Source organism: Gadus chalcogrammus, chromosome 13 (assembly GCF_026213295.1).
Source record: "Gadus chalcogrammus isolate NIFS_2021 chromosome 13, NIFS_Gcha_1.0, whole genome shotgun sequence".
Lineage (NCBI taxonomy): Eukaryota > Metazoa > Chordata > Actinopteri > Gadiformes > Gadidae > Gadus > Gadus chalcogrammus.
Window position 1 is genome coordinate 25,073,255 of NC_079424.1, and position 27,886 is coordinate 25,101,140.

At 46.5% G+C, this 27,886-nt stretch overlaps 1 long non-coding RNA gene across 1 annotated transcript; it reads right to left on the reverse strand.

Moving 5' to 3' along the window:
* Window positions 1-2,430: 2,430 nt before the first annotated feature.
* Window positions 2,431-11,317, reverse strand: LOC130401545 (uncharacterized). Its single transcript, XR_008903855.1, has 3 exons — window positions 11,263-11,317; window positions 2,920-3,098; window positions 2,431-2,658 (listed from the first exon to the last, which is right to left on the reverse strand). It is a non-coding gene; the product is annotated as an uncharacterized LOC130401545 (long non-coding RNA).
* Window positions 11,318-27,886: the final 16,569 nt, after the last annotated feature.

Below are 27,886 nucleotides of genomic sequence, written 5' to 3' on the forward strand. Positions count from 1 at the left end.
TTTTCCTACACATTCAGAGGGAACTACGATATAACTAAACATTAAATTACCATACCTCTCAACGACAGATTTCAGCGTCTTTATCGTTTTTATATTGTTCACGTTGTCACTGTGACCGTCGTCATCCCGTCATCCCAGCTCTCAAAGCCTCAGTACGACCATTACTGTGTTAGTTAAAAATGTAAAACTGACCCTAAATCAGTTGATCAGCTGTCATCATTGATTGACAGCATTTCTCTTATTTCTTGTGTTGACTAACTTGACCAACTACCTATCAGATCTGGGGTGGCCACAGGGGTGGCCAATGAGCTTTCAGGGGTGGCCCTGGCCACCCCCCAGAATCGCCACTGGTCATAACTCATGAGACGCTGGTAATCCTTAAAGGGACAGCGATCCCTGAACCACCAAGACAGTAAACGACATGCCTAACACAATTGAAAGAACAACACATAACAAAATACTGTATGAATTATGTTACACTCACTGCAACCCATTAAATACGGTATGATTTCGAGATGTCATGGCAACGTCCGCTCGCGACACTGGACTTGCGATCGAGGCATCGACGCGGACGTTCATTAACATAGCCAAAAACAAGAGAATAGATGGCTAGATAAAATAAACATCAAGACATACAATTCTAAAAAGAACAGATTTGTTAGTTATCACAGACAATTTTCAACAATGAATGATCTGTACGGAGCTCCAAATGGGACATTAGGGAGAACGCTCCCGGACAGAACCTTAGTTTGGAAGTCATGCTTAGTGACATGACAAATAGCCTACTTCCAATTGAAATACACAATTTAGAAAATAGGCCTACGTGTCCCTGATCACGTTTCAATAGATTCAATAACGTGACAGTGTCACGTATTTTCGTGAGACCAGGTTCGAGTGTGAGCATGGGTTGAATTGCGTGTGTCTCACGCCGAATGCATGAGACATGAGAGCCCTGTACTTACGTGACACAAACCAGCACCGCAAACGTTCTCTCCCGCTTGAGATGACGTCTTTCTTTATAGGTTCATGGGTCTGATTCGCCGATTTCCCATGCTGATATCCCCGGAGATTCTCGGGCATCTTCGACAATTTGGCTATAGATTGTCTCATTACACGCTAAACAATATATTTATAGCCTAATTATATATAGAGCCTATCTATATCTATAGGCAATCTATATAATTAGGCTATATATATATATATATATAGCATTTGTGGTTTTGGCATAAACATAACTAGGGTGCACTGTACTATCTGCGCACACCCTTTCTGAAGCCTCTCTCTCGCTCTCTCTCTCTCTGTCCCTCCCTCTCTCTCTTTCTCTCTCTCTCGTACCGTTTTGTGGAGCACGTTAATGGTCTTAGAACACTCCCATTCAGAATGCATTGGTTTACATTTCGTTCTGTGTAGCGCGCAAAAAGTCGGACTATCGTGCTCTGGAACACGCTTCAATAGATTAACGTTCGCGCGCAGGAGCACGCAATCGCGTGATACCGGGTTGGGGCATGTGGTTGGCGGTCATACACAAGCCATCTTCAAGACGAAAAAAGATATTCTATAGGGTTTAGAAATGGCGAGTATACAACTTCAAATAGTTCATGGTTGGGGTACCAGTTCCGGACCAAAACAGCCCGATTAGGGATGCAAATTATCGAGTAATTCATTAATCGATAGTTGTTTCATCTTATCGATCGATGATCGATTGCTTGATAAGCGGCAATTCTTCTGAGAAGCTGAATTTCCTTCTGAATAGGTTCTATCTACTCTATCCGTAACATAAAATGCTATCTTCCTTATGATAAAGAAAAAATGCAAATCATATTCCTTAATCAAAGATTTATTCATTTTGGTAGCATAACAAACCAAATCGACCAAAATCAAAATATTACATTGGAACATTTAACCATGAAAATAAATGAGTGCACTGTCTCATAATAAAATAAATTCTGAAAAGTAAATAAGGTGTCACATGTGGACTATTGGCAGCAATTATAATCCCCCTTAAACTGGGAAATGGGACAATATCACAATAACAAAAACCAGGACTGAACTGTCGTAGGTCTAGTCAACTTAAAATATAGGCTGCCTGATGATAGAGGTGTGTCTTCGTAAAACAAAACAAAATCATCCCTATTTTCAACTCGGCCTTCTTCCTCGCGTAGCTTCCTTCCACGCGGGTGTTGATGGTTGTTCTAGAGGGGATATTGTACCTTGGCTCGATGTACTTTATTACCTCTCGAAATCCCTGTCCGTCAACAACATTTATCGGCAGCACGTCTGTGATAACCATGTTACAGATCCGCTGGGTAATGCCCTCTGCTTTTGTGGAGTCACATACCCTTCGTACCAACGCTGTGGTGATTGTAAGCTGCGATTGAGAACCACTCGCTGCTTTTAGCACGGCTGAATGTGACACATTTAGGTGGTAATTCAACAAATTCGTGGAGTTGTTGTACTTTAAAATATTTCCACATATTGTGCATTTGGCGTCTTTGTCGTCATTAACCAACTTAAAGTGGCTCCACACTGCACTCCGTTTTGCCCTCTTCATCGTGTCAGTGTCCCGCTTTTCGTTTGTCTTGTCCTGCTTCGCTTGTGTTCCCGCTTGTGTTCCCGCGTGTGCGTCAAGTACGTCTGGCGTCAAGCGCGCCCTCAGGTCTACTGGTGGGGAATTACAGGTTAAAAACGCGATTAATTGCAAGTAATTTATTTTAATTGAGTAATCTCTTATCGACAATTAATCGATAATCGATTAATTGTTTGCATCCCTAAGCCCGATGGAAACAAACATTATCCCAGACAACAGCAAACCTGGCCTACTCTGATCTCTCCTGTTCAGTTGCATCATGAAGTGCATTTAGAAATGTGATGATATGTTGGTGTGAGGGACCGGTGTGGTCGCCCCAAGAGCCTACGCACCGCGGCAAGGTCAGACCCCTCATTCGGGTCTCCGCCGGATGCCTGGTCCTCACCATGGTCGTCTTCCCCCTCGTCTCTCCAGTTTCTCAGATGGCGTCAAAAAAAGATCCCATCACTGCCACCAAATGTGAGGGACCGGTGTGGTCGCCCCACGTATCTGGGATACGGCCAACTAGATTCTGAGAGTGAGGGCAAAACAGGGGGAATTGTCTCAGGACAAAGAAAAGTGAAGCTTTATTTTCTCTCTTACTGGCCTCCCATCAAGCCAGCACCACCTTCAGCCCCCAAACATCAAATGAGGCAGCCCTTAAATAGGGAAATGAAGTGGACTAATCAAGGCCGTATGGGCCAGGGCCCCGTTTCCCGATATCGATGGATCTTCGCTCTTAAGATGGTTTGAAAGATGGATCTTTCGAACCATCGATAATTTCTTTGGAGCGTTTCCCGAAACTCCTCTTAACGTGAACGCGCATTCGCTGCACTCAAGACGATCGTAGGATTGTACCTGTCCAGTGACATGGTGCTGAAACGGGCTATGACGCAGGGGGAGACGCAGGAATGTCGGAGGAAAATGGGGTTAAAAAGGGTTAAAATATCTCCCCATCAAGGCCAACCGCAGAGTAGCCTACGAAAAGAATAGATTGCAATAATATGAATGCTAAAGATATTAAAACACAATTGATTAAGCCTAGGCCGACATATATATCAGTCCTAATCCTGAGCGCACGATCGGGAGGTGGAAGTTGCGCTTTAGATGCCTTCACAAGTCCAGCGGAGGGCTCCAGTTTTCGCCGGCCAAGTCATGCGCTGTGATATGTGTGACAGCTATGTTGCACAACATTGGAGCTAAGGCGGGGGTAGCTTTGGTTGAACCGGAGGACATTGAGGACGATGACGACGAGGAAGATCGGTGTAAGGACGGCCTCCCTCATAACTACGCGGCTGGTTTTCATGCACGTCGAAGAGTGATTGACATTTTTTTAACCCCCTCAAAGCTCCCACATGTCACTAAACATTCCCGTCAACGTGACCAATCCCCACCATATCCCAGCCTTTTGCCTGCTCCTTTGCATTTTGTTTATATTTTTATATTTTATATTTTTATAATTTTTTTTTTTTTTTTTTTTTACATTATTTTAGGCTACGTTTTATGAGTAGCCTATGTCAGTCTGCACAAATCCCCCCCACTTTCTCTCACACATTTTAAGTGCCCTGCCTGCTCAAACATTTCCTGGACTGTCTCTCAAACTAAGAACATAATGGCCCACATTAGGCTCAGACGCACGTGATACACCATTACCAATGTGTTATAATAAAACGCATCCAATACTATGAATATCCGCTGGTTACGCCACTGAGGCTATAGTAGGCTAACGAGGCTCTTAGCGTCCTAGGAGTACCCTGGAGCACTCGTTAGCTACTCGTGAGCGTTTTCAAGACGTTCGTTACCAAAGATGCTTTCGGGAAACGGTGTGAAAACTGTACGATGCTCGTACGACCCACTCTGCGATCCACTTAGGCTAAAGATGCTTTCGGGAAACGGGGCCCAGACCATTAGTTGGGGGAACACTAGTTTTTAAAGTGAGGGAGGAAGGACTGCGCGCTTGGTTGCCATTGGCCTGCTTGCACTGTTGGTGTATGGTGGCATAAGAATGTGAGACTCAAGTTGTTTCAGGGTGTTTTGGTGAACTACAAAATAGTATGGAGGGATAGTTATGTGAATAAATTTGATACAAAGCCGCCAGTGGCATCACTGTAATTTGAATGCTGGTGGGCAGCATGTCTTTGAGGTGGACTACAAGGGCAGAAGAAAAGGATGCAAAGCCCAATTTTCAAATCAGGCCTACTCTTGATTTGTAAAAGTAAATAAAAAAATCTGGGCCTATTTTTGCCCTCAATGACTGAAGTTATTGGTTGTAATTTAGCTATTTTTATTTTCAGTAACAATTGTTTAAAGAAAATAATGACCAAAAGTGATGCCATTTAAAATGCATCATGCTCTGAATCATTCACCCTTTCCACACAATTTCCACAATATCAAACAGAACGGTCAGAGTAACAAACTAGTAAAAGAACGAGAACATTGTTCTAGATTCAACTTGATCTATAGGCATGGTGCCTAGCAAGGAAAGTCGCATAGCAGCACCAACGTGAACTTGACACTAGTCGTGGCGTTTGGTTGCCCTATCAAGATTTTTCACATCAGGGAAACCATGAACAGCCCACGCTGGAGATTTGCCATTATTCATTAGCAAACAGGGCCAGCAATACAGACGATTGCTAGTAATACCAGTAAGCCATGAGTACCTAGCAAACCATGTAGCACCCACAAGACTGACGTTGCCATTACTTTTGGTGATCTCGATTTTGCGAAGTGGTCTACCTTTCTCTTTGGTCTCTAACTTAGCACTGTGAATGGAATGCTTTGTAATGAATGGAATGCTTTGTAATTAAACATGAACAATGTCCTCTGTTTCCATTGTACACCTTATTCACAAATGTTAGAATCCCGTTATCCTTCAGATGATTTCACCTGCTTTGCCTCTCTTACTGTGCGTTCACACCAAACGCGACGGGTCGACAAGATCCCATACAAAGTGAACGTAGAGACACGTATCGGGCGAATTTTTCGCGAGAGAAAACCAGCGACAAGTTTTGATTTGTCGCGCCACACTTTCGCCTTGCACAAGCGACCGCGTTCAAGAGGATTGGTGCCGTGACAAATTCGCTGTAGTTGAATTATTTCAACTTTGACGCGAATTTCGCGTGATGACAGCCAATCAGCGTTCAACAGCGTGGCCACTGAGTGACATGTGTAACGTAACAGCCAATCAGCGTTCAACCGTCAAACTCAGTGCAGTGCAGTCCGGGGTGAACTGCAGCATGGAGGAGAAAGTGATGGTTGCCGTTTGTGACTCCCGGAGCTCTATATATAATAGTAGATAATATAATATAATAGTATACACAATATCACGGCCAAAAGCTCTGTGCGCCTCCGGATGGCCATAGCGCGGGGAGCTCTCGTAGGGATAGGGCTTCTCAGGGTTTGTTTACCGGCGTTGCTATGGTTTCCGGTCTTGTGTGTTCCAACGGTTTATTAGGTAGGCCTATCTAATAAATCTTTGTCTAATCAATACTTCATTCACTGCCTCTTCAGTGCTCATTACAATATTATGAATAGACTGCGTCGGGTCCTCCGACGTCCCTCCCTCTTCCACAAAAGGTAAAGACATGCAATGGTCGTTATCTTGTTGTGGCGCGACAAATTCGACAAAACTTGCACAGCGACAGATTATGATTTGTGGCGCGACAAAACTTCGGCGACAACGCGAACGGGCGACAAATGTCGCGTTTGGTGTGAACGCACAGTTAGACTGAGGGGCAATGCAGGCAGAGCGGGTTTGTTATCGACAGCGTTGCCACATTAGGCAGATTTCCCGCCCAATGATAATTTTTCCAGCCTAACGTGGTTAAAAGTAGCCAAATTGGTTGAGAGTATGCCCAATCTGGCAACACTGCTAACCAGCCAAGGTGCTGCTAATTGGTTCATAGCGCAGCCCGAATAGATTTTTTTCACGAATCAGACGCCTTACTGTGCGTTCACACCAAACGCGACATTTGTCGCCCGTCCGCGTTCTCGCCAAAGTTTTGTTGCGCCACAAATCATAATCTGTAGCTGTGCAAGTTTTGTCGAATTTGTCGCGCCACAACACGATAACTACCATTGCCTTGTCTTTACCTTTTGTGGAAGAGGGAGAGACGTCGGAGGACCCGACGCAGTCTATTCATAATATTGTAATGACCACGGAAGAGGCAGTGAATGAAGTATTGATTAGACAGAGATTTATTAGATGGGCCTACCTAATAAACCGTTGGAACACACAAGACCGGAAACCATAGCAACGCCGGTAAACAAACCCCGAGAAGCCCAATCCCTATGAGAGCTCCCCGCGCTACGGCCATCCGGAGGCGCACCAAGCTTTTGGCCGTGATCTTATATATACAATTATATTATATACTATTATATAGAGAGCTCCGGGAGTCGGAAATGGCAATAATCACTTGGCTGTCATCACACGAAATTCGCGTCAAAGTTGAAAACTTCAACTCGAGCGAATTTATTGCGGCACAAATCCTTGTGTACGCGCTCGCCTGTGCACCGCGAAAGTATGGCGCGACAAATCAAAACTTGTCGCTGGTTTTCTCTCGCGAAAAATTCGCCCGATACGCGTCTCTACGTTCACTTTGTATGGGATCTTGTCGCCCCGTCGCGTTTGCTGTGAACGCACAGTTAAAGTGTAATTCCGGCGCAAATTGAACCCAGGATCTTTGTTTTGGCATTAAAACCCATCAAATAAGCCTTCCAGATACCTTTTTCATTGAAAATCGAGTATTATAGTTTGCCGGGCGCAATGTTTGGCGTCCATGTTGTTGACTTGGGGCATAGTGTTTTGCTTCTAAATCCGCATTTTTGAACCACTAAATAGCACCAAACCTCTGCAGTAGCATGACTAGGGTCCCTACACATAAAACGAAGCACAAATAACTTAGTTTGCAAACCCGGAGTTTATTTAAAAAGACAGTTTAACAAGCATTACCGGTAGGTCCGTGTTTACAGGAAGTCCACACAAGTCGATTTCCGAATGCGCAGGAGTTCAGTTCAAGGAGGAAAGTTTTGGAATTTATAATTTTTATAATTTATATTTATAAATAATATATAGCAAGTTTTGACACGTAAATTAAAGGAATTGCATATGTAAGTTACAGTTACAAAATGCGGTACACCAACACGAACCATCTCTCTCTTGACTTCAAGCTGTGGATGGGTCGTCTTCTCCGGTGCTTGAGCTGTCCTTCACTCTATGCGTCAATCACGTGTGCAGTGCGTCTTCCGTCAACAACGTGCCATGCTTGATTATAGCGAACAATTATTTTGTAACTGAAACTTACATATGCAATTCCTTTAATTTACGTGTCAACACTTGCTATATATTATTTATAAATATATATTATATAAATTATAAATTCCAAAACTTTCCTCCTTGAACTGAACTCCGGCGCATTCGGCAATCGACTTGTGTGGACTTCCTGTAAACACGGACCTACCGGTAATGCTTGTTAAACTGTCTTTTTGAATAACCTCTGGGTTTGCAAACTAAGTTGTTTGTGCTTTGTTTTATGTATAGGGACCCTAGTCATGCTACTGCAGAGGTTTGGTGCTATTTAGTGGTTCAAAAATGCGGATTTAGAAGCAAAACACTATGCCCCAAGTCAACAACATGGACGCCAAACATTGCGCCCGGCAAACTATAATACTCGATTTTCAATGAAAAAGGTATCTGGAAGGCTTATTTGATGGGTTTTAATGCCAAAACAAAGATCCTGGGTTCAATTTGCGCCGGAATTACACTCTAAGGTCACACTCACTCAGAGGAGGACTTTCCTCCTCTCTCCCATTGAAACCGATGTTATTCACTGGCTGCCAGTATTTTCGGGGGAATTAATGGGAGTCAACGGAGGCTGAGGGAGGAGTAATTGTCAATAGGCGATATGGGGTGCTAATGTCCCTTTACCCAGGGAAACGAACATTATATATTCAAAGGCATTAAAGTAGTCATATTTAAAGGCTGTGTTGCAGGGTTTATTTTCCAACGAATTTGTGCAATTTGCTAGTTGGTGTTTAAGATTTAAACTGTTATTAATTGTATTTAATGTTGTTAGGTATCACAAAACGGAATGTAATACGAAAAAGTAGGTACTATTTTAGCGGCTTGCTATTGATTCTCATTTCCCCCAGAATGCATTGCATGACGTCACGTTGGGGAGACACAGATCAAAGCCAGATTGTAACCCTTGAGAGTAGACTAGTAAGAGAGTGTTCAGCAGATTATACAGATACATAGATAAATACATAGATATTATATATAGTTAGCATATGCTGCACATGAACCTCCTAAGATGGCGCAATTTGATTGGTTCGCTATCTCGGGATATTGGGCAATATCCCATGATTGACATCTCAAACTCATATTGTTTTCATCGCAAAATGTCAGCTGATAACAACAAATAAACCTTCGGTCTCGGAGGCTGTTTGGGGCTGTTTGATCATGTCAATCAAACTGGGACGCGGACGCCGGTTAAGGGCACGCGCACCAACAAGAAGCAATGCAAAGGCGATCCTAGTCGATCGCCTAGGGCGGCAAATGCGTTGGAAGCGCCCTCTGGTGGCAGCCTTAATTAATTGTGAAATATAACTAAATAAGTGAAATAAAACACGTTTATCAAACATGTTTCTAAATAGAAGGGACAAGGGGGGGGGGGATTATCTGTTATTGCGGACTGAAACACCCACTGAAGGTCCCAAGGTCGCCCCCCCCCCCCCCCCCCCCTTCGGAGGTGTCGCCTAGAGCGTAATTTCACGTAAAACCGGGGCTGCCCACTTTGTCCTGCATTGTCCCTCACAAACGTAGTCTTTGTCCCACTTCTGGTGAATTGGGATCTGGTCACCCTAAGTATAGCCTACAAGACCACACAGAACAAGGGAGACAACAAGTCTGACTGGACAGACAGAAAATACATCACATTAAAACTAGACCCATGCGTTGATAGATAGAAAGATAATTAAATATGTTATATTATTTGCCTTGCGGAGCCAGCCAATCCTGTGCGCGCATGCAAATTAGCCATGTGCGCCTAACACAAGAAAGACAAGACGTAATGTTGAGAAGTCATACTAAAAACGGATAGCAAGCGAAAGCCGAACCAGACTGAATCAATCACATACTTTGGGTCCATTCTAACTTATGGTAAGAGGCTAGTCTTTAAATCTTTGCAGTGACTGAGTGTTGATGATAAAAAACTGATTGTTTTGCATAGGCCTAAGATGAGTGTGTGCGACTGTGCGTGTGTCCTTTTCGGCTTCGGCATACTGCATGGTTATGAAGGCCTTGTGGTTAGTTGTGGTCTTAGTGAAGCAGCCTAGCCTTGGAGTTCGATAAGTTGGAGTGATTGTGTAGTACGGGCGTGAGAGAGAGAGCACACCCGCCGTGGTGATGTTTGGCTTGTTGTGGGCTGTCTGTCAGCATCCGCCGGGTTGGACGGTGTGCTTTGTGTACGCATGGTTCCCGCGGGTCCTTAAAAAGTCTTAAGTCTTAATTTTTTTTGCGTAAAATTAAGGCCATAAATTGCCTTAAATTTACTGTAAATTTGCTCTAGGTATTACATTTTGCAGAGGGTTTTTTAAGACTAGGGGAAATTGTCGCGCACAACAAATCACCTAGTGCGTCTTTTAATTACGGCATTTTCAGGAGTTTTACGTTACGTTAACGTTGATCAGTCATCGGGGGGCCGGTTGCATCTGCAGCCTGCAGCTGCGTCTGTAGGCTAACTTGCTGGAGCTACTTTTAGCTAGTGACGGTTGACATCATTAGGCCGACTTGCGGTACTTTCAGGATGGGACAGTGCAAATTCAATGAGAAATGGTTTGAGGAGGATACGTTTCGGGGGTGGTTGGAGAAGGTGACTACGAGGCAAGGTGTCGTTTATCCCGAAAGGCATTCATACTAGGGACCATGGGAGCAAAAGCTCTTGAGTCCCACATGAGGTCGCAGAAATATATCCGATACTCCGTGGCAGCTAGCGGGACTACACCGATGCCCGTATTTGAAAGAAGTGGACTGAAAAGTTCAGCATCCGTGGCTAGTACTTCACATCAGACGGCGTTAACCGGCTTTGTGTCGCCACCAGAAACCCAGAAGGCGGAGGTATTGTGGGTTCTCCACACGGTGAGCACACATAATTCCTTCAAATCGAACGAGGACATTAGTAACGTCTTGGCTGCTATGTTCCCAGATTCTGAGTTTGCGAAGTCGTTCACCTGTGGTGAAAACAAAACAGCCTATCTTGCCAAATACGGGATCGCATCTTTCATAAAAAGAGAGCTGTCACGCAGCGTAAACGATAAACAGTACGTCCTCATGTTCGATGAGTGAACAAAACCACTAAAAGCAAACAGATGGATATCCATGTGAGGTACTGGCCCACGGACGACACCGACAGCCATGTCTTATCGCAGTACTATGGATCACAGTTCATGCTGGATCATTTTAATGTCAGTATTCCAAACAGTAAATTAATTAAATTGTGTGACGGGCTTTGACTTTTTCCCAAAAATCATATTTGAAGTTTGTTTGTTTATAATAATATTTTGACCAATAAATTGCTAAGCGACGGGTCATGGGTGACTATGGGTGACACGGTGGTGTCGCAGGATCGGCGGCGGTCGGTCGCCACCTGGTGGCCAGGCTGCCCAAGCTTTCTGGAGCTACGCCACTGGAACCTTACCTGGCGCAGTTGAGGATCGCCGCGCGATACTACGGCTGGGGTATGGACGAGTCCGCCGCCCAGCTTGCCCTAGCTTTGGAGGGAACGGCGTTGCAGGTTCTGCTGGCCCCAGCAGACCAGCGGGACCTCCAGGCGCTGACCCTGGCCTTGGAGAGGCGTTTCGGGCAGCGGAGGGTCGTGAGCCACAGGCGGGAGTTGCTGACCAGCCGCCGCCGCCGGGAGAGGGAACGTTTGGGGGCCTATGCAGCGGACGTACTGCTGTACGCCCAGCGGAGCTACCCAGACTTCCCTGCTGCGGCTAGGGAGGAACTAGCCCTTCAATCGTTCCTCCAAGGACTTGCCCCGCCGCGCCTGGGACGGCACGTCCGCCTCGCCGGGCCCCCGAACCTCGATGTGGCTCTTGAGCTGGCGGAACGGGCGGAGCGGGAGCTGTCCGACCTACAGCCGTCCGGTGCCCCCCGACCTCACGTCCGGCAGGCGGACTACGAGCGGGACGAGGACGACGAAGAAGAGTGTTTCCAGGCCTGAACCTCGCACCGGCAGCGTCCACCACAGCGTCCACCACCCGACGACAGATGTAGGTCCGGAGCTGACCGGCGCTGTTTCCGATGCGATGAGCCAGGCCATCTGGCCCGTGACTGCCCGGCACCGACACCACGGGCTAGACCATCTCGTCCGGCGGAAAACGGCGGCGGAGGGGCCCAGTGAGGGGACCGCCGCTCCGGATTCCTGCCCCTCTCCACGGTCGGTGCGCTCTGGTTGGCGGCCCGGGCCGCGTCAGGTGCCTTTACCTCCGCTGCGGGATCGACGGCCGACCCTGCACGGCCCTGGTGGACACTGGGTCGACCATCTCCCTGGTGCGTCCGGGCGTTTTTCCGGCGCACTCTCGGGGGGGGTGGACGGCGACCAGCGTCCGCCTGACGACCGTTACGGGACAGGAGACCGGAATGAGGGGAAGGAAGCGGCTGGCCGTCAGGGTGGGTGACCGGGAGGTGATGCATGAGTTTTGGCTCGCCGACATCTGGGACTCGTGCATCATCGGCAAGACTACAACCACTAGTGGGCACTAGTGGGTCCCACCCCCCTCTAGGGGGTGGGACCCACTGACGCTACAGACCTATTAGAGCAGTGCCAGTGGGTGGGACTTCACCAGCAGAAACTAACATCCACAGCGTCTGAAGCTAAGATAACAGAGGCTGTTGATAAAACTGAAGTACATTGGCGGAGGGTACTGGATCTGACATAGAAGATGGCTCCATGCAAAAGTTCACCATTTCGAAAGAAATACAAACGAGGACTACCGTATTTTCCGCATTATAAGGCACACCGGATTATAAGGCGCATCTTTAATGAATGGCCTATTTTAGAACTGTTTTCATATATAGGGCGCACCGGATTATAAGGCGCATAGAATAGAAGATACTGCAATCAACCGTTTGACTGGGGTTGTGTTATGCATCGACTAGACCGAGCTGTGCTAAAGCCAAGGGAATGTCAACAAAACAGTCAGATAAAGTCAAACTTTATTAAGCGTTCTGACAACTCCGGTCACTCCCATGGTAACGATGTTCAAACGTTAATGTGCATATTAACAATATCTCATCAATATCTGATCAATATCAATATCTCTTAACAATAAGCTCACTTTTCAGTTCATTCCCCGTCTACGAATCCCTCGAATTCTTGTGTATCCGAATTGAACAGTTGGGCGAGTACGGCATCCAACATGCCCGGATCCCTCTCACCATTATCCGAGTCAGTGTCGCTGCTGTTGCCTGGCAGTTCAGTGATTATTCCTGCCTTCGTGAAAGCTTGGACCACAGTTGACTGTTATATCAGCCCAGGCATCCACGATCCATTGGCAGATAGTGGCGTAAGTCGCCTGGCGCTGTCTTGGTGACTTGGTGACGTGATGTTCGCCTTCATGGCCCCGTCCACACAAAGCCGATTTTTTGGGTGAAACCGTATAATGCTACGGCCACACCAAACGCGTGTAACGTGCCTAACTTGACGCTTGATCATTGTGTGTCACAAAAATGGTTCAACGCGCCTGTGGCTGCGCTGGATTTAGGAGTCCGAGGTAGGAAACCCAAACGCCGCCGTGTTTGGGTGCATGATAGAGTTTAGATCGGATTAGATTAAATAATCTCGGATATAAATAACAATAATCGGGTTAAATAACTTCACATGGTGTGTCTGGTGTGTTTCCAGCATTCGTAGTGTTGATCAGCAGATAGTCCGCCAAGACGTTGAGGTTGCTTAGCAACCAGAGACGCTGTCCATGCAAGTGAATGGAGCGTTCCCTCTTCGTCATAACTATCAAACCAAACATCCTTCACATTCAACGAGCGAACATGATGAAAGTATAATGCACATTTCTCGCTAAAAATATTTACATAAACGCATTTAATGGCGTAACTATGTTACTATTTCCACCCAGAATAAAGAAAGATGTCGGCCGTATGCTTCTGTGCAAGCGTCACTACTCTCTACCAGTGACGTCGGGTCAAGCTCCACGCTGATTTGTTCCATTAGTAGATGGAACAAGGAGGTGTCCGATAGGCGGAGATGATCAGCGGGAGTGGCCGCCAGCGAAGCTGTGCATGGTGGGAGTTGTTGTCTTCAATCCACAAGCGCCAAAAAGTCACTTTCTGCCTTTTCTCGGTCAAGACGGCACCAAATTAGAATTTTATTTTATTATTCGACTACATATAGGACCCAATTTCAATACATATTCATGCCTCCACCGGTGAAATGCTCCTTTAACCGAGGCAGGCCGGCCGTACGTCTGGGACGACGCCTGCGCCACGGCCTTCGCCCGACTCCAAGCGGTGCATACCGAGGCCCCGGTCCTGGCGTACCCCGACGCTGGTCGCCCTTTCGTCCTCGACACCGATGCCAGTAACGTGGGGGTCGGTGCGGTCCTCTCCCAGGGGGTGGGGGAGGGGGAACGTCCCGTCGCCTACTTCAGCCGCACTCTCAGTCGGGCGGAGCGCAATTACTGCGTGACCCGACGAGAGCTGTTGGCTGTGGTCCTGGCCGTGCGGCATTTCAGGCCGTACCTACATGGCAAGCGCTTCCTGGTCCGCACCGACCATGCGTCCCTCACGTGGCTCCTCAGTTTTAAGAACCCTGAGGGCCAGGTGGCCGGCGACGTTCGAGCGGATGATGGAGAGGGTGCTGGCGAGCATCCCCCGGAGTCGTTGTGTCGTGTACCTGGACGATTTGTTGGTGCACGCCCGCGATTTCGGGGGGGCGCTGGCGAACCTGCGGGAGGTTCTTGGGGCCATCCGTCGGGCCGGGTTGCGGCTGAACCCTGCCAAGTGTTCCCTGCTGGCCAGGGAAACGCTGTTCTTGGGGCACGTGGTGAACGAGCATGGCGTAGCCACTAACCCGGCCAAGGCAGCTGCAGTCCGGGACTGGCCGACCCCCACCAACGCCGGTGAACTGCAGAGTTTTCTGGGCCTGGCGGGGTACTACCGCCGGTTCTTCCAAGACTTTGCTACGGTCGCCAGCCCCCTCCACCGCTTAACCGAGGCAGGCCGGCCGTACGTCTGGGACGACGCCTGCGCCACGGCCTTCGCCCGACTCCAAGCGGTGCTCACCGAGGCCCCGTCCTGGCGTACCCCGACGCTGGTCGCCCTTTCGTCCTCGACACCGATGCCAGTAACGTGGGGGTCGGTGCGGTCCTCTCCCAGGGGGTGGGGGAGGGGGAACGTCCCGTCGTGCACTCTCAGTCGGGCGGAGCGCAATTACTGCGTGACCCGACGGGAGCTGTTGGCTGTGGTCCTGGCCGTGCGGCATTTCAGGCCGTACCTACATGGCAAGCGCTTCCTGGTCCGCACCGACCATGCGTCCCTCACGTGGCTCGAGGGCCAGGTGGCTCGATGGCTGGAGATTCTGCAGGAATTCGACTTTGAGATCCAGCATCGGGCGGGGCGTATCCACAACAACGCCGACGCACTCTCCCGGCAGCCCTGTGCGGTCCTGGAGTGTCGCTACTGCCTGCGACAGGAGGAGCGGGTCCACGAGTCTCCGATGGTGGCGGCTCTCCAGACCACCGAGGCTGATCAGACCATCGGTGAGGCGGAGGGTTGGCTCCTGCTGACGGCGAGTCAGTTGGAGCAGCAGCAGCGGGCCGACGAGACCCTGGCGTTGGTGAGGGACTGGCTGGAGGCGGGGCAGCGCCCCAGCTGGCCGGAGGTGTCGGCACGAGGGCCTGAGGTGAAGGCCTACCACTCCCAGTGGGGATGCTTCCGGCTCCACAACGGGGTGGTCCACCGCAGCTGGCAGGACCCTATGGGTAAGAAAAACATTCTGCAGCTGTTGGTGCCCCGTGCGCTTCGTCCCCAGGTGCTGCAGCTGGTCCACGGCTCGGTGGGAGCGGGGCACTACGGGAACGCCAAGACCCTGCATCGCCTGCGGGGGCGGTTCTACTGGCAGGGCTGTCGACGGGACGTGGAGTTGCATGTCCACTGCTGCGACACCTGTATGGACTACTTCACCAAATGGCCCGAGGCGTATGCGGTGCCGGATCAGAGCGCTGCCACCACCACGGAGAGGCTGGTGGAGGAGATGTGGTGTCCGAGGTGGTGTACCGGCTGCGGATGCCGGGCGCCCGGGGGCATGTGGTAGTGTTGCACCAGGACAGACTCTCGCCTTACCGCCCCCTCGCCCCGGTTGTTGCTGGTGAGGGAGGTGGACCTCCTCGTGGTTCCCCTGCCGGCTCCTCTGTCCCTGCCGGCTCCCCGGATGGGGCCGTTGGTCCTGCGGCTGTCGCCCCTAGGGGGGCTCAGCGGCCGAACCGGCGGAGCCGGGCCCCTGAACACTTTAAGGACTATGTGTCGGGTGATGGGGTCGTCGGGGACGACTGACCCCTCAGATGGGAGCTGTGTAACGACCAGTGTTCGCAACGTGTTCGTTCTCTTCCGGGTTCGTGCCGGGGATTCTGGGGGATTCTCGGAGCGCATGTTGTTGCGGTTATTGTTGCTGTTATTGTTGTTGTTCTGGGCCCGTTGCTAGTTGTTGGTGTTATTAATGATCAGTGGGGTTAATGGGTTGGGATTGTTCATTGTTATGTGTTGTTCTGTTGTGTGTCGTTGTTGCCACCATCACCGAGAATGACTTGTGTGTTAGTTAGGTTCAATGTACGTGTTGGGGAGTCAATAAAAGAGGGTGTTTCTGTAGTCGAGCGGTGTATGAGGCACAGAACCCCTAGTTGACCAAAAGCCTGACTCCCTGTTCTTCCTGGTCGGCGCTACAATACAAAACATTTACCAGTTAGTAAATGCCTGCTCACCTATCTACCCATCTATCTATCTATTATCTTTCTATCTATCTATTACCTATAATCTATTCTCTAAATTCAATTAAGGAAATTCAATTAACACAAGCTAGCTAGACTATGATACACATTAAACACTCAGTTTACTAGCTAAATTCGATTAAACAATTAAATGCAATACAAATATAAAGTAAAAACAACTGTTATCTAGCGTTCCGTTATCTGTTATATTATTTCGTCTTCGGCAACATGAGCGCGATTGAAACCTGCCTGGCAACAGACAATCTCTTACGTAATCTGTTGTCCGTTGCCTGGCAACGGACAACTGATTACGTACCCGGTACAATTTTCGCCCCTGGCCCAATTTTAACGTGACAGGTGCATCCGAATACTTAGTACATACTATTTCTGATCAGTGTCTACTACTTGACCGTACTACACTTGACAGTGTAGTACGGTCAAGTACGGTCTACAGCTATGCGTATCCGCCAAACTCCACCGGTTGTTTGGAGATGACGTATCTCCCCTCAGATGCCGGCAAAATTACCTTGATAAGTTACCTGTTTTCCGTCTTGTCATCGTTGCTATTAAATTAAAAATGTCTCTTTTAGTAATTACCGATTAAAGAAACATTTAATACTTGTACTTACATTTCGATGTTTCGAAATTTGCGGGAGCCGCTGTTGGTGGTGTCGGGTCAGCCATCTCTTCTTCGTTCGTTACCAGACTCCGGTTGCATTGTGGGATAGCGTAGTGACCTACCGTTGTATACTGTGGCGGTAGTACGCATTCGGAAATGTTTTCCGTACTACACAATGCTTACGCCTCGTTTCCACATACGTATGTTTTTCGTATCCGTGCTTCCGTAAATTTACGGAAGGGGTCGCTAGTGTTTTACGTACAGACATGAATTTATTTACGGACAGCCAAAAAGATGGGGGAACGTATGATAATGGCCGTTTTTAGGAGACCGGTACTTTGAAACATGAGGATCGACATATACAGAGATAAAAACAAAACCAACCAGGCTTGGAAAGAGATCGGCGAGGAGTTTGGCCTGCCAGGTACTTGCATGTTTTGTGAAAAACATAAAAACGTTCATACGGTATCTCCGTAAAACGACGGCGAAAGTTACATTTTTTGAACGTATATTACGGACATACCAGACAGAAATTTACGGAGGGGAGGAGTCTCGGAGGAAAAACGGACATTACGGAGAATCACATTAGGAATGAATGGACTTTCGGTCGGAGACGGTTGGATCGCATACAAGAATGTACGTATGTGGAAACGAGGCGTTACTGAGCATTCGGACGCGCTATATTTGTGGCGTACTACAAAATGCATACTATATAGCAGTCAAGTATGAGTGTAGTGACTGATTTGTCCTGAGTTTTTCCTTGTCACTCGGTGACGACTGAGGGAGTCCTTGACGCTTGTATAGGTTACTTGCAATAAACCAAAAAATTAAGATCCACGAAAAAATCGAGCGTTCCAAACATCGGTGGGGTTTAATGACCAAAAGGAAGGTTTTACAGATGCATTAACTGAAGAATTTACAATGAGCAGCCAGTGCATCAAAACAAGCAAGCAAGCAAAGACAAGGTCAAAAAGCTGTGTGCTCTCAGTCGGCCACACCTCCTTCCCGGTCTCCTTCCTATTTATAGCCTTTGACCTGCAGAGGGCACAAAATCTCGAGCAAGTAATACAGAAGAGGCATGCATTGAAATGGGGAAGATCAAAGTTAAGCAAATAAATTAGTGGCTAAAATGGCTCCTACATAACCGGCCCCTAATTGTATTTGGCAATCAAAACAATTACTAATCAAATCAGAATAGGAGCTTCGAAACTTATTCATTTCTTTTCAGGTATAAATAGAAAGACTAAATAATACCAGACCATTGTTATCTTCATTTTCTAGGGGTCCTCTTCATCACATTCCAACATCATACATAGCTTTGTAATTGTCACGGTCTGTCCGTCACGCCCCTTTCACCCTCGCAGCTGGGCTGCGTCAGGTGATTAGTGGAGCCTTTTAGTTGGCTGAACACTGTTCACCTGTTGCTAGATTGTCTTCGCTGTTAGGTTCATGCAAGTCGCCTGTCTCCTGTTCCCGGTTTCCCGATCCTGCCTGTCCTCGACTACGTTCCCCGCCTCGTCCTTCTGGATCCTCGTTCGCCTGTCTCCTGTCCCGGCTTCCCGACCCTGCCTGTCCCCGACTACGTTCCCCGTCAAGTCCCTCTGGATCCTCGTTCGCCTGTCTTCTGTCCCGGTTTCCCGATCCTGCCTGTCCCCGACTACGTTCTCTGCCCCGTCCCCGTTGATTTGCTTGACGAAGTAAAGATCGGAATATCATTGTATTTGCTTGTCTCTGAGTCGTGCTTTTGGGTTCTAATCTGCCAGTCTCCTCAGTAGAGCGTGACAATAATGGGCCTTGCTAGGATGTTGTTCTGGGTCTTGATTTTCACAGAACGTACAAGTCCTTTTAGATCCGGAAAAACTTCAATGATCCTGCCCAGAATCCAGGAGCCTCTTGGTGCATTTGGATCTACCACCAACACGACATCTCCACACTGAAAGTTTCTCCGTTTGGTGTTCCACTTTTGGCGCTCTTGGAGCAGCGGCAGGTATTCAAGCATCCAGCGTCTCCAAAAAAGGTCGGCCAAGTATTGAATCTGCCTCCAGCGGCGTCTGGTGTACTGGTCGCTTTTCTCAAATAGGCCTGGTGGGAGAGTTGGCTCTGATTTGAGTAACAGGAGATCATTCGGTGTTAGTCGACGTAAGTCTTGAGGGTCAGAAGTGACAGTTGTTAAAGGGCGACTGTTTAAGAATGCCTCTACTTCACACAGGATTGTATGAAGCCCCTCGTCATTTACGCTTTGCTCTTTCAAGACAGAACAGAGGACCTGTCTTATTGATCTGATCATCCTTTCCCATATGCCTCCGTGGTGTGATGCACCTGGTGGGTTAAAAGTCCACTCTATGCCCTGTTCTCTGAGTGTTTTTTGTATCTGATCCTGTTTTACTGCCGAGAATGCCTTTTGGAGTTCTCTCTTCGCATCAAAAAGTTGGTGCCGTTGTCTGAGTGCAGGCGCTTCACTTGTCCTCTCCTAGAGATGAAGCGTCTGAGAGCATTTTGATACAGGAACTTGTGTCCGAGGAGTTGGCTACTTCAATATGAACGGCTCTGCTGGTCATGCATGTGAATATTACGCCCCACCTTTTCACTACTGCTCTTCCTCGCTTAATTTCAAGAGGACCAAAGTAGTCCACACTGGTTGGTGAATGGGGGTAAGTCAGGCAGTAGTCTTTCCTGTGGTAAGTCGGACATCTTTTGCTATCCAATTCTGGCTCTGTGTCGCCTGCACACAACACATTTGGTGAGAATCTTTCTGGCTGCTGAATTTGCATTTGTTATCCAATATTATCATATATTTTTGCGGAGTTCAGAAAGCATATGATTCCTCCCACCATGACCTGTGGTCTTGTGCACATGCCGCAGGATTAGTGTGGATGGTGTGAGTGTTTGGGGATTATGACTGGAAATTTTCTTTCTTCTCCTATGGTCGTTTTACTCAACCTGCCTCCTACTCTGAGTAGGCCATCCTTCACCTGTGGGTCAAGCTTGTACAGGACACTTTTCTTCTTCACCTCAGGAGTCTGTGGTGAGCATTTCCATTTCACTCGGGAAGAACTGAAGTTGAGTGTACTGAACAATGGCCATTTCAGCTCTCTTTAGGTCTTCAAGTCTTATTTGCTGTCCACCCAGTGTAACGTCAGGTAAGTCCTTTATTTTACTTCTTGTGATCATTTTATTCTCACTCAATTTTTTGAGTTTCAGGTACCATGCAACTGCAATTAGGAGTTTTGCCCATTCAGAAAAATGTGTCATCAGTTTCTGAGTTGCGTTTTCTTCCTTTGTGCAGATTGCATTCCCTGTGTGTGTTCTTTTTACCTCGGGGTACATCCTGTGAGATTGGAATGGTTTCTTTAAGGTTTACAAGGTATTTTTGTTGTTCTTCTTTCCCCTTCCATAGGATGTCCTGACCACTGAGCCATCGCCTGTTGTTTATGAATTTGTTTGCATTTTGACCTCTTGTTGCATCATCCGCTGGGTTGGATTTTGAATTAATGTAGTTCCACTGGGATAACTCAGTGGCGTCTCTTATTGTTGCAACTCTATTGGCCACAAATGTTTTGTATCTTGAGTGTTCATTGGCTATGTACATTAGTACGGATTGGCTGTCTGTCCAGAACATGGATTGATCTAGGTGCAGCTGTAAGCTGGATCTCAGCAGCTTGTCCACTTTTACAGCTAAAACTGCAGCAGCAAGTTCTAGCCTGCGATGGTAATTCCTTTGATAGGCGTTACCCGCCCTTTTTCCCATGACAAAGGTTACATGGACATTGTTGTTGGTATTCACAAGTATCATGTAGCTTACTGTTCCATAGCCTTTGTCACTTGCATCAGCAAAATGATGTAACTGTGCATGCATCGTTTGTCCGAATCCTTTATCCTTGAAGCAGCGTTGGGCTTTGAACTCAGAGATTTGACCCAAGCCAGCTGTCCACTTCGTCCATTGCTCATGGACGCTGAGGGGTGCTTCCTCGTCCCAGCCTAGGTTCATCTTACAGAGCTCCTGCAGCAAGAACTTTGCTGTCAGTGTGAAGGGAGTTAAGAAGCCGTGGCTGTGATTTTGGCTGTACATTAAAGGTGAAGTTGTCAGTCTCTGTACACCATTGCAAACCTAAGGCCCTTTCTGTGGGGAGTTGGTCTTTGTCAAGATTGAGATCCATCATCTCTTTGGCTCTATCTTCCACAGGAAGGAGAGACAACACTTCCCTGCTGTTTGGGGCCCACTTTGATAGATGAAATCCTCCTTTTTGGCAGACGGCTGTGACGTCAGCCATGAGCTGTACTGCCTCCTGTACAGTGGGTACCGATTTGAGCAGGTCATCTACATAGAATTGTTTAAGTGTTTTTTGTTGTCCGTGGCTGATCTCCTAAGAGCATATGAATATGATATGAAAACTTTATTTCAGACTCAAGTCCATAAATACACAAGTACAATACAAATACACATAGCTCGCACAGCTTGGGGATGATGTTGCCCCAAAGAGGTGAACAGTCATTCTATGGTCCACAGGGGGTTTTGACACGTTTCCCTATCGGTGACCTTCACTTGGTGGAACATGGCAGTGATATCTGCCATCAGTCCTATTGGTTCCTGGCGGAACCTGTTGAGCACATCTATAAGACTCAGGGGTTGACACTAAGGTTTCAAAAGCACTTGCCCATTGGGCAAGTACAGATCATGTTCGACTTGCCCGAATGTAATGTTCACTTGCCATAATTAAAATCAGAATCGTGAACCGGCCTCTTTTTGCCAGGCACCTGGGCTAATTTTGGGGAACTCCGAAAACTCATCCTAGCTCAGACTGAAGCTGAATGTTAGCTTCCCCATAGTATGTGTTTAAAAAATAACAAACTTCTTCTTTGTTTACTTATTTAGGCTACCAAATGGTCACAACGTGCCATGAAGTGTCCAAGGTAGTAGCAAAGCTACTTGGTATCACTGTGGTACTATGAGACACAAACGGGTAGATATCTTACCATTTTGACACTTGAAACCTCTATTTAAAGTTCAGGGCAAATTTAATCGAATGACACCAAGCCAAACATTCGCAAATACACATATGGCCAATAGATTGCGCTGAAGAACATGTTTTCTGATTGAAGGCAATTTACCTTTTTCCTAAGAAACCTTCTCTAAGTAATTTAATTTAAACACCATGTTTAGTTGCAAAATTTGGCCACTGGATTATCTGTTCATGGTGGTTTAATGAGATCAGATTCAACTTTGTGGACAAAAATCACAAAGGTAAAATTTCATTTTTGGTTTTTAAAAGAAAAGGGGACGTTTCTTCTTAAATTGTTATTTGCGAGTTTTAGTCCCAGAATGATATGGCGTAGATTGTCGGAATTGGCGGAGGCTCAGCTTTCATATAATATATAGTTTGTGCAGGTCCAATTTCGTGAAAAAGATCGCTGTTGCTGTGCATGTGCACAGTTATGAAACCCCGAACTGCATTTGCATATGACTTTAAATGATTAATTTGACTTTCCTTGGTAATTTGCTTTAATCTAAAGTACTTCCAAACAGCACTCCTCCATCACTACTCCGTCTACCTTCTCTACCTAAAACGGTCGTGGCGGCGCTGCACTTGAGATGCAAGCTGTATTGGCTAACCTTTAACTAACACCATCACACAGGGCATTGAGACTATTGCCGAATCACTGCCAGAGACCGCACTGCGAGTGAGTGACAGGAGGCGGGGCTATGTTCGCGCTGTAGCGCTGTGTGTGTGTTAACTCGCTGTCCGATAGAAGAGAAGACAGCGCGCTGATCAATTGCAAATATATCTATTTTGTGTGATTTTACTGAAGAGAATGGTTGCTTTGCAGTTTTTAGAAACTCTTAAATATATATGAACAAACCCTAAAGAATCCACTTGCCCTTTCGGGCAACCAGAAATAATCTCAATTTGCCCAAATATTATTTTTAGTTGCCCAGGGCAAGCGGGCAACCGTTAGTGTCAACCCCTGAGACTGTTGGTTAAGTCGGGCCCTTTGAGCAATTCTGCATTCAGTGCCTTTCCACCAAAGGATGCTCCACAATCGAAGACTACTAGGAACTTTTTTTTCTTTGGGTGGTATACCCCATGGTGTGGCAGATACCACATCATTCCCTTTGAAATTGCTAGCTGCCCCTCTGGCACCTTTTCAGCGTTTCCTTTACTGATCATGTCGGTCATGAATGTGACGTATTCTCCTTTAAATGATGGGTTCTTGTTCAATTTCCATTTCAGGCTTTGTAGACGTTGCTCGCCCAGGTATTGATTGTTAGGCAATGTTGTGTCATCCTTCCTGAAAGGTAATTTAATACTATAATGTCCATCCAGAATTTCGGCCGAATCATCTGCAATTTTCAGAAAGCTCCTGTCCTCAACTGACATTTCCTTTACTTCCTCACACAACTTTTCACTGAAATCAGTGTTGTACTGAGCAATTAGCATTTCGTGAAGATTATGTACTGATATCCTATTGACTGTGTGAGAGGGGTGGACATTGCTCGTTCCTGCCCCTAATGGACCATTCACTACCCATCCAAGCAATGTTATTATAGCATATGGGCCGTCTCCTTCACTGTTTATAATTTGCCAAGGCTCTATTGCTTTGGGTGCATTTGTGCCAATTAGCAAATCAATGCCTGCATTAATAGTGGAAATTTGGACATCTCTAAGGTAAGGCCACTTTGACAGAGCTCTCTGGTTTGGTATGTTACTCTTAGGCCACGTTTATACGTAGCAGGGTATTTATAGAAACGAATATTTCCCCCCCTCCGTTTTCAAAAATAACATTGTGCACACAACATAGTTTTCAAAAAAGTTGTCGTTTACATCAAAACGGATAAATACGCCGTTGGGACATTATAACTATGCCAAACCTATGGGCGGCAGTGTAGGGAGAAGGATAAAGCCATGCAAGCCAATCAGAATCCTCAGAATCAACAACAACGAATAACACGAGCGTCTTCCTGTAACAAACAAACTGTAAACATAGGGCGCTCATATGACGTTAAGCATTTCCTGGCGCATAATGTGACGTTTCAGAACCTAAAACCCCGTTTCTACCCGTTGACACGACAACACGTAACCGGCGTTTTCAGAAATCTCCACTTTGGCCGGAGTTTTTAGAAATGATCGTTTTCTGTGACAAAAACGGCGTTTTCGTGTAAATGAGAGGCCAAACCGTGTGAAAATATCTGCGTTTTCCCTTCGTGTAAACGGGGCCTTAGTAACGGGAATCCTTGATTGTGTGTATGTCTCTGGCAAAGTTATGAATGCATCGTCCTGAAGTCCACTTACTTCCAAGCCAGTGATGATGTTGGTAGCCACAGTTCTCTCCTGACCCATTGTACGTAGCAGAATGTTTGTCCTTTTTCCTTGTATGTTTAACTGCTGCATTAATTTATCCATACAAAATGTGGCAGAACTGCCAGGGTCAAGAAACGCATATGTTTGTATGACTGCACTGCCTTTGTTAGATTTTACCTTCACAGGTACAATTGACATCAGACACTGATCTTCACCGGCCCCAGTATGGTTGCATGCTTTGAGAGAGATCTGTCCTGTGTTCACCTTTTTAGGTTCTTCCTTGTTTGTTTCCTTAGATGTTTCCTGCTTTTCCACCCCTTTTTTCTGCTCCACTTTTCCTATGTGCAGTGCTGTAGGTTGCGACCTGTTTCAGATGATGCAGGTGAGACGCTGTATGCAGTCCTTACTCATATGACCAGTAACAAGACATGCAAAGCAAATTCCTCTTTCCTTCAAGTCAGTGTGATGTTTCTTTTTAAACCATGAAGAGCTACTGAACGCATGTTCTCCTGAGCAAAACAGACAGAATGGCCTCTGTTGGACGGTTGCAGCACTGCTTTTTTGTTGGGAGAATTGGGATTGACATCAATGGTTGCTGCATTGGCTGTGAAGCTTTTGTCTGTGAATTTGGATTTCACAACACTTGAGTGTGTCGGCCTTACAGTTTGGCTTGAGTGTGTGGGCCTTACAGCTCTTGGTGAGGGGTCTTGTATATCACCAAAGACAGGATCCATCAAGATTTTGACTTGTCTTTCAATGAACTCTACTTCTAAAGATCTTAAATGTGGCTCTGCGATTGGTTGATTCTTGAAAACGACACGCTTCGGCTCTCCATCTTTCTCTTAACTTGTAAGGCAATTTGCCGACTAATAATTTCAAATTAGAACCCAAATTCAATTCGTCCATGTAGGCTATTTCATTAATGGCATTTAAACAGCCTCGGAGATACAGACCAAAGGACTTTAGTGTCTGGGAATCTTCAGCTCTAATGGGGGACCACGACAATGCTTTCTTGATGTATGCACTGGCTATTTGGTATTCATTTCCAAAGTGCTCGTGAAGCAATTCTTTGGCCTTTGCAAAGCCTCTATCTGGGTCTAAGAAAAGACAAGTTTTAACCAGCTCTCTCGACTGACCGGATTAATATTGCTCTAAATAATACAATTTATCCTTTGCATGTTAAATTTTGCTCTCGATGATATGCTCAAATGAGGTGACAAACGAGATGTATTCAGTTGAATCATTATTAAATACCTTCATCTCTTTTCGTGGCAAAAATGATTTGTCCTGTTGCCTCACCAGTGAAACTGCGATCTAATTTTGTCTCTGTAGAATGCTGTAGAGATGAGCGGTATCCGCTGTGGGTTTCCAATAGGAGGTTCAGGAGGAGACGTTGGTGCATCGCTTGTGTGGCGTCTTCCTGAGTGAGGCCGTAATGGAGGCCCTTGGGTTTGTTCAGCCGTTTGTGTTGGCCTTGTTTGGCTAGAGGGGAGGCGGGGTTGTAAAGGCTCATAAGAAGTCTTCTTAAGGGGTTGGGCATAGGACATATACTTTGACTGATCTGGCCAGATGGATGACCGGCGCACTGTACCGAGAAAATGGGGCACTTTTAGGGCTTGAAGCTGGACTGGTTGTGGAGCATGAGCTTTAAGTCTGACACTTGCATGTTGGATTCCTTTAGTATGAACATTTTCCAGTTTTGGTTCATATTCCTTTCCAATAAGTTCCTTTGTTTTGACTGTTTTCTCTAAATACTCGTTCATTCCATCTCCTATTGAGCCATGGCTTTTAGTTTTACTCAATATATTGAGTTTGGCATTAGCAGCTTCCAATTCGTATTTGAGGGTTAACATTTCCTTTTGTTTCCTCAAATTTTCTTGTCTCTTAGACAGTTCTGCTTCTTCGGCCTCTATAGCATGCTTTTGTTTAAGAGCCTCCAATTTGACTTCTAGCACGGCCCTCTCCGCTGCCGCGCGGCCCACAGCAGAGGAGGTGACTGAGGCCTTTGATCCTGCGTCGGACGTGTTTTTAGAATGAGTTATTGAAATGCTGTCCTCTGGGCCTATTTCACCTTCATCGCCATTCTTCTCACATGCCATTAGCCAATCATCTACGCCCTCGATAAATATCATGTGGCTTTCTCTCTTGGGTTTAAACCACGAGTTATTATCGAATTTGCGATCCTCTTCCCTCAATGTATTTTGATATTCCTTATGAATAGCTTCCAACTCAATTAACAATCTCCAAACTTATTAACATTTACAATAACCTCTTTAACATTTGATTTATCACTCATCAAGTCCTCAATCAAGTTCATTCGGCATATAACCCAGCCAAGCTTTATCCTTCTGGCATTACGCAAAGCACCCTCCCTTTCAACAACATTTTCCATATCTTCAGTATTGGTTTGCACAACCGGGTCTTCGGCAATTTCCGAGCCATCAGCCATATCAATTCCATAAACTACAACCTTCTTAATAAATCAAACCTTTCCAATAAATAATATTACTCCCTACTTGGGGTAATCGTGCTGGCCAGTTTTTGCTATTGCGTCTTCAAAACGTCGTCTAATATCTTAAAGTCCGCCAAACTTGCTTCAAAGTCAGTCCATAATTCAAATTAAATAGTTTTCTAAAGAAATCCTTGAAACCTCGGCTCATGGAGCACTATAGGAGTCGTTCTTAATTGTTGCAAATTAGAAGAGTCCTACAAGCTGCGCCGGAGTTTGTTTGGTTTCAAGTTGCTTTGTTCCTTTGCGGCCCAGTCCTGGTGCGACTTTGGGATTCCAATCCAAGTGATCCATTAGGTTGTCCAAGGTCCAAAGCGAGCTTTTTGACTAATGTAGTGACTGATTTGTCCTGAGTTTTCTCGGTGACGACTGAGGGAGTCCTTGACGCTTGTATAGGTTACTTGCAATAAACCAAAAAATGAAGATCCACGAAAAAATCGAACGTTCCAAACATCGGTGGGGTTTAATGACCAAAAGGAAGGTTTTACAGATGCATTAACTAAAGAATTTGAGCAGCATGCGCATCAAAACAAGCAAGCAAGCAGAGACAAGGTCAAAAAGCTGTGTGCTCTCAGTCGGCCACACCTCCTTCCCGGTCTCCTTCCTATTTATAGCCTTTGACCTGCAGAGGGCACAAAATCTCGAGCAAGTAATACAGAAGAGGGATGCATTGAAATCAAAGTTAAACAAATAAATTAGTGGCTAAAATGGCTCCTACAATGAGTATTCGGATGCAGCTATAGTTTTGGTTTCACATCGCCAGAGAACCGGTGTTACACCGAATTCTGCGACCCACCGAAAAGTGTGACCCCAGGGGGCGCTGTTGCATATTTGCATTATAACAAAAACATAAATAAAACATAAGATCTCCCCCCCACCGGTGGGTCTTTCTT